The sequence below is a fragment of the Dufourea novaeangliae genome, unplaced genomic scaffold, assembly GCF_001272555.1.
Source record: "Dufourea novaeangliae isolate 0120121106 unplaced genomic scaffold, ASM127255v1 scaffold300, whole genome shotgun sequence".
Lineage (NCBI taxonomy): Eukaryota > Metazoa > Arthropoda > Insecta > Hymenoptera > Halictidae > Dufourea > Dufourea novaeangliae.
The window spans coordinates 51,141-59,279 of NW_015374184.1; the positions used below are offsets into that span (position 1 = coordinate 51,141).

The following is an 8,139-nucleotide window of genomic DNA, read 5'->3' on the forward strand; positions in this document are numbered from 1 at the left end:
CGTTTTCCCCCACTCTGACCAGGAGCCGCCATTAGTCATTGGATACCGGCCGATTATTGGGATTATTGGAACAAGGGCTTCCCGTCCAACGAGAGGACCACGCCCCCAAACACCACCGAGACCAGAACACCGATACTGCGGGTGGGGACGACTACAGTAGTGTGCATGCTTGGTATCCGTAAAAAACGTGAGGCCTCTGCACTCACGGATTGCCCTACCCGGACCACGGCTAACACAAGTGCAGTTTTCCTTCCCACGATTTCCACCTCCCCAACCGACCGGCTCATTCTGGATCGAGTTCGCCGTCTCTGGCATAACCCGACACTTTTGGGCCGTTTCGGAAGAGAAGGAAATCACGCGGTCGAGTAAGATCCCTACATTATCGGCTACAATTCACACTCTATTAAGGGGGGAGACTCCTTCGGGGATCGAACAATAGTTAGCGCGGAATATTAGTATTTTTTCATAATGTTTATCTTCAAAAATTGCTCCCAATTTGCTCCCTCGGAATTAGTCTTATTAATAAGAAGCTGTTAAAAATCACACTCCACTGTTGTTGAGTTTACAGAATGTTTTTAATTTTAATTTTAGAAGATTCCGAACGCTTCCTCAAATATGGAAATATATGAAATACGTTAAACAATATTTGAAGGCAACGTGAAGTCTATTTAAGCATTATTTAGTGATCTTTCTTTAATAAATTCATTGCTCAATACTTCTGAAAGACAGTTCGAGATAGAAAAGTAATACAACTTTTTGAGGTTTCGAGAAAGCCGAGAAGTAAGAGTTTTATCGCAGGCGCTCTGGAAATCTGATCACTTGACGTTCCTCTTTAACATATTGTTTAATATATTGCATATAATTCCATATTTGGAAACTTGTAAAATCATTATAATAAATATGCTATAAACTTTATAACTCTTGACTGTGATTTTTAACGGCATCTTATTAATAAGTCATACGTATACATGCATCCAACATTGAAATAATTTGAAACTGAAAGAGATCGTGAAAAGTTCAATTGCGGGACTAAGTAGTATCCAAAAATACATGGACAAAATCAAACAATGGACGGTACTATCGGTGTCAATTACGCGTAGCACAGACAAGATATAAGAATAGACCTAAAATGCATTGTAATATTCTGTCGTATGCTCCGGGGACGTCAGAAGCCCCCGTACTATTTCAGTATTCCATTCCTTGCTAGCGAAACCGGGGAAATAATGTACAGTCGACTCTAAATTTAATGACACTTTCGGGGCTGTAGGAGAGTAAAATGGCATTAAATTTCGAGCCCCCTCCATACTAAGTTCTGTCTCATAGTGTCGGCCTCGGCGCTTGCGCAAAAGCTAGATCATGCTGGTACACCGGCGCACTCAACATGGTGGGAGAGCGAATGTATGTGCGCAAAAGTACGTGTGAAGGGGAAGTGACTCATGTGGCATTAAAGTTAGAGTCTACCGTATGTATGTATCATCAATCCCACGTCAAAACGCACAGAACTGCGGTCATAATCACCGATTTTTTTTCAAATTTACAGCATTTGTTGAAAACCACGAAAAAATGAACAATATCAAATTTTTGAAAAATCGGACGAAATCAGCCGATACGGCTTTACTTCAACCGCAATATTTTAGTGATTTTTAAACATAGAGTATTGATCTTGCTCTCATTTTAAAGCCAAGGAAACGATTTTTTTAACTGTATGCAAACAATTTTGGTTACTGTTAATAAATACAATAATAATTAGAGTTACATTTTCAAATGCCGATTTGACATTGTTCCCACCCATGGATCAATTTGGAGAAAATAACATTAGCTTCCTCGAATCTTCAGCAGTAAAATACTCTTTTTAAAAAGATGGAGCGATTTCAAGGACATTTAAAAAAAAAAGTAACGTCTATCACGGTGTCCGAAGGCTTATAGGGATTGGATACCGTCTCCGCGAACCGAGGTCCCGTGACGTCATCTGACTTGATCGACTTGAATCCGGCTTGGTGTCCTATCACTACACACGCCCCGCGACGTACATGTATTTTTTTTGTTAATGTCCCCGAAATCGCTCCATCTTTTTAAGAAGCGTATTTTAAAGCTGAAGATTCAAGGAATCCAATGTTATTTTCTCCAAATTGATCCATGGGTAGGAACAGTGTCAAATCGATATTTGAAAACGTAACTTTAATTATTATTGTATTTATTAACAGTAAACAAAATTGTTTGCATACAGTTAAAAAAATCGTTTCATTGTTTTTAAAATGAGAGCAAGAGCAATACTCTATGTTTAAAAATTACCAAAATATTGCGGTTGAAGTGATGTCGTGTCTGCTTACTTCATCCGATTTTTCAAAAATTTGACATTAAATATCTCGGAAACGGTCCTAGTTTGGAAGCTAAAATGTGACATGGTTCATTTTTTCGTGCTTTTCAACAAATGCTGTAAATTTGAAAAAAAAATCGGTGATTATGACCGCAGTTCTGTGTGTTTTGACGTGGAATGGCTCATACATACATTATTTCCCTGGTTTCGCTAGTAAGGAATGGAATACTGAAATGGTACGGGTGCTCCTGACGCCCCCGAAGCATGGGACAGAAAATTACAATACATGTTAGGTCTATTCTTCCATCTCGTCTGTGCGTGTAGCTACGGCACTGAAGAGTAGAGGTAAGCGAACAATGGCCGCGCGGCGGTAAAACACCGTGCAATCGTCGCCGAGGGATATTCTTAGAGCCTGTACGAATTGAAAACCGTTCCAAAACTATTTCTGGATGGTGGTTTCTTCACAAATGTCTACAGAATCCGATACTGTGTAGGAAATTCGTGCTAAGTAAAGAACTATTCGTAAAAATGCAAAAATAGTGCAAAGAAAGTATGCACATAGGTTCTTTTATAAATTTCCACGGGAATTTACAACCATTAAAAATTACACAATTTTATAACTATATATACTGCTATATTCAGGAAAGTCTCCTCTATCTTTCAAAGTAAAATGAATTTTATAGCGTTTTTAGTTTTCACATAACGTGTCATTTTTGGCCAAAATCGGGTGTTTATACAGAAACTGATGTTTTTCAAAAACTGAGGGAGATGGAGAAATTCTGCTTACGGATTTCTGACCTGGATGAGAAACTCTATAAGGTTATCCTAATGGACATTGCAGACCAGAAAAATACTTGGACAGTGTAATTAGTTCAGAATGTTAACCTTGACAACATATTTCAACGTCATTGAAATTTTTGAAATCGTCCGTTGTGTCAATAATACTGTTCGACACGTAAAAACCCTTATAGCCTTCAATAAACGTTCCTGATAAATCTTTATGAGCTGAGTACGAATCTGCACACCGCCTTTTTCAGGCACGTACAGTTGTAAAAAAATCAATTTATATGAAATTGTTAGTTTTCAACATTGGATGTGTATTGTACTTTTACAGTAATATTTATTCAGTTACCTTTGACACTAAACAATTCTGTGAACTAGGATATTCAATAACAGAGGTCGCCTTGTCTGCCTCTCAGTGTAACAGACAATTCAGACGATAGGTTTTTTGACCGATTCGGTAATTGTATTTCATTATTTAATCCTCTAGACCGATAGGTAGTAACGTCAGTTGCACGATCCTTTCACAGTAGTTTTAAATTTGACACACAAAAAACAAAGAATGACCACAAAGGTCTCTACTATATAGCAGACTGCGCTGCTTTCCCTGCTTACCATACTACGCTGCACGGTTCTCCATTACGTTTTGCTGAGCGATTCACAACATGCGTTTTGGGAAAAAATGAGGCAACTGCAGAGACAAATTAGTAAATATGATAGTACGTCATCAAGATCACGGAGCAGATCAGAGAGATAAAATTTTGCCCATCTCTGGACTGCAGTCACGGTTCACTGTACATGTCAAGCACAGTTCAACTATGTCTTTGCCATGTCGCGATTCCAAACGCCGACTCTGGTTCGACGTGCTTCTCGGATGACGTTCAACGTCATCTTTGTCATTTCTCGACTGATGTTGCGTATAGTCTGACGTGCCTCTTGTGCACGGTCGTATATACAGTTTCGGAAACTCTCATGGAAGGAGTGGTTCCTTAGTGAAGAAGAAAGTTTCGTAAATCTTCCGCTAGCCACACAGCGCTGCTACCGCAATGTACACGTATAATATGTATACCTACCTATGTCACGGCGATAAAAGTTAAAAAGGTCTAAAACTTTGTGTTCCTTGCGGAAGCACATAGAGATAGTTCGCGCCACTTTCGCGTTAAATTAAAAAATAAATAAACAAAAACTAATTAAATAATGACTATTAATTAATAATTAATATTGAATAATTATTAATTAATTATTAGTTAATTAGTTTAACGCACGGTCGCATACACGTAGGCTAAGATGTTTTAAAAGTAACAAAATGTGCATACGCTACAGGGATATACATACAGGGTGTCTCAAAAATGTTTCGACTCCCAGAAATGAGGGGTTCCTGGGATGATTTGAAACAACTTTTTCCTTAGCGAAAATGTTATCCGAGGATTTGTTAACGAGATATTAACGAAAAACCCCGATCAATCAGAGCGTGAGTTTGCCAGCCGAGTTCCCGCGCTAGCGGTGGCTACGCGCTGCGCTTGTACTATGAAGCTCCGAACAAGCAAGTCGGCATGCATCCCAGGAAACTGCGTATAATATCAAACAACAAAGACGTAACAAATCGAACTTTTTTATCATCTTCTGTTTGTCATTTAAAGTGAATGAATGAAACATAAATGTAGGAAAATCATGTGTAACGGCAAAAGACGAATACACAATTATTTTTGTAAACAGAATCAGAAATAATAATTACTTGAAGATAGAAGCTAAAGAATTTGTAAATTTTCTTTTCAAATAACGTATTAACGAAGAGGTAATGTAATAGAAAATGAACGAAAAGTGACCGTAGTTCGTTATTGATAGAAAAATCCGTAATTCAGTAACGGGCAACAATGATACTAATAACAAATAACTCTCTTTAAGAAGCCCGAAGAAAAATTTATGGACAGAAACATGCAGAATTATTGCCAGGAAAAAGTCATAGCTTGCGTTAAATAAAAAAAATAATAATCACCAATAAATTGAATAGAACTCACCCTTTCGGAAATTCACCTGCAGCGTACAGACCTGTGTCACTAGATCATTGTACCGATCCTGCTCATCGACGGACGAAATGGTTTATGGTGGGTCGCGGCCAGTGCACAGCTGGTCGCAGGTATACGGCACCACCGAAAGACGTATTGAAAAGTACGATCAACGTACTCAATGTTCACATCACTGCACGGCCACCATCACCGACCACCTAACACGATCACTTAATTTATTTTTAGACGCCGATTGCTACTTATGTAACACTTTTTTGTTAAGGTTAGAAAAAATGTCAACCCTTTGGCCAGGAAGTTCAGTTGCTGTGTCAAAACATGTGTCGGTAGGTCACTGTGTCGATCCTGGTTGCTGATGATCAAAGTGATTTCTGGTGGGGTAGCGCCTAGTGCACAGCTGATCGCAGATATACGGCACTACCGAAAGACGTAGTGACTGACGGTGTTCATTTCACTGTACGGTCACTAACACTGTCCACTTGTCACAATCACGTTATTTACTTTAAACAGATTTGTTATTTAGCGTGTTATTCTTATGTTAATTTATTGTTATAAAGAAACGTGTTGTTCCTTCGTTAATTTGTTGTTATAGTTTCCGCACTTTGATATGGGTGCTGGTCAGCGTGGTACTATGCCGCAGCTGCACTATCTCCATTGTACTCTACGTAAATCCGGAGCATTCGAATATACTCGCGCGAAGAATACATGGTTCACTGCAGTCACGAGATAATGTCTGAGATTTTTTCTAAGGAGCTTCTTCTACCCCCAAAAGTCCGTAGTAAAACTTTAGGTGGAAATATGTTAGGGCCAATGACAATTTAGGACGGTTTTCCGATTGTGGACCGCCTACGTCACGCAACTCACAAGTTGCCATTGGGCAAAAAATCAATGCGCAATAACTGCTTTTCTCGAACCCACTCTCGAAGTCCCATAAATTTACCAGCGAGAACACAACATCAAACTGCTTGCTATGTCTAACTTTCACGCATCTGTTTCATATAAACGTCCCTCTAGGTCGCCGATAGCCGCAAGACCCAGCGTGGTCTTTCGCGACCATGCAACGCCAGGTCTGCTTCGTCTCATGCACCCTCTTTCAAGATTGCACATAGTCTAGAAACCCTTGTAAATTCTCCAATGGTCCCTGAGCTACAAGGTATCGGCCTGCGACTCCACTTAAAAGACATTGACGCTAACAAACACACATGTGTTTTGCAGAAGTGCCATCGTACAATTTCACAAGAGAAAGAATTTGTTCAAGAAATACAACCCTTTGGAATTTCATTATTTTCGTGAAAATGGCTTATGCTTATGAATTTATATCTCGAAAACTATTTATCAAGATCAGTTGATTCTTGGGCCCCACAGAAGCAGCAGCACGCTGCCGCCTCCAGGCCCTCCTCTCCGCCCTCCGAATGCCACGAGCGGGATCAGTTCTCTCCCAATCCCACTCGTCGGCCTCCTTTTTCCGGAGGACCGCCTTACAGAAGGAGGCCAGGGCGTTCCACGACACCTCGTCGCAGACCATAGCTTGCACCACCGCCTGCAACGAGAGGTCCCATTCGAGTACGCGCTGGAGGGCCTGCCTTCACCGGCGAACGACGGGCACTCCTCCAACGCGTGCTGCGCGGAGCCCAACTCCGCCCAGTATTCTTGGCATTCCGCCGTCGCCTCCGCCCCAATTTTGTGCAGATACTCCCCGAAGCATCCATACCTGGTGAGCATCTGCGTGAAGCCGTAAGTGAGCTTACCATGCCCACATATTGCGGAGGACTTGCCTGCCTGGCAGAATTATTGCCGGGACAATGTCATAGCTTGCGTTAAATAAAAAAAAATAATAATCACCAATAAATTGAAAAGAACACACCCTTTCGGAAATTCACCTGCAGCTTGCAGACATGTGTCACTAGATCACTGTACCGATCCTGCTCATCGACGGACGAAAAGGTTTATGGTGGGTCACGGCCCCTCGACAGCCGATGGCGTTTCAGGGGCCACTTCGAACGTCTGGTCCCCCGGGTGAAGGGGGTGGCGACCCTTCTGGGCGGCCTCCTGCCCAACATCGGAGGGCCAGAGGAGAGAGTCTGCCGCCTCTATATGGGGGTGGTGAGAGCAATTTTTTCCCGGTAATAATTCTGCATGTTACCGTACCTAAATTTTTCTTCGAGCTTCTTAAAGAGAATTATTTGTTATTAGTATCATTGTTGCCCGTTACTGGACTACGGATTTTTCTGTCAATAACGAACTACGGTCACTTTTCGTTCATTTTCTATTACATTACCTTTTCGTTAATACGTTATTTGTATATGTATATATATATGTTATACGCTATCTTCAAATAATTATTATTTCCGATTCTGTTTACAAAAATAATTGTGTATTTGTATTCTTCCGTTACACATGATTTTCCTACATTTATGTTTCATTCATTCACTTTAAATGACAAACAGAAGATGATAAAAAAGTTCGATTTGTTACGGCTTTGTTATTTGCTATTATACGCAGTTTCCTAGGATGCATGCCGACTTGCTTGTTCGGAGCTTTATAGTACAAGTGCAGCGCGTAGCCACCGCTGGCGCGGGAACTCGGCTGGCAAACTCACGCTCTGATTGGTCGGGGTTTTTCGTTATGATCTCGTTAACAAAGCCCCGGATAACATTTTTGCTACGGAAAAAGTTGTTTCAAATCATCCCAGGAACCCCTCATTTCTGGGAGTCGAAACATTTTTGAGACACCCTGTATGTATATCCCTGTAGCGTATGCACATTTTGTTACTTTTAAAACATCTTAGCCTACGTGTATGCGACCGTGCATTAAACTAATTAACTAATAATTAATTAATAATTATTCAATATTAATTATTAATTATTAGTCATTATTTAATTAGTTTTTGTTTATTTATTTTTTAATTTAACGCAAAAGTGGCGCAAACTATCTCTATGTGCTTCCGCAAGGAACACAAAGTTTTAGACCTTTTTAACTTTTATCGTCGTGACATAGGTAGGTATACATGTTATACGT

General features: G+C 40.3%; 1 protein-coding gene across 1 annotated transcript in view; it reads right to left on the reverse strand.

The window, feature by feature from the left end:
- Positions 1 to 8,139, reverse strand: part of LOC107192133 (teneurin-m) — a 48,553-nt gene that overhangs the window by 25,132 nt on the left and 15,282 nt on the right. The gene's annotated exons all lie outside the window — the stretch shown is intronic.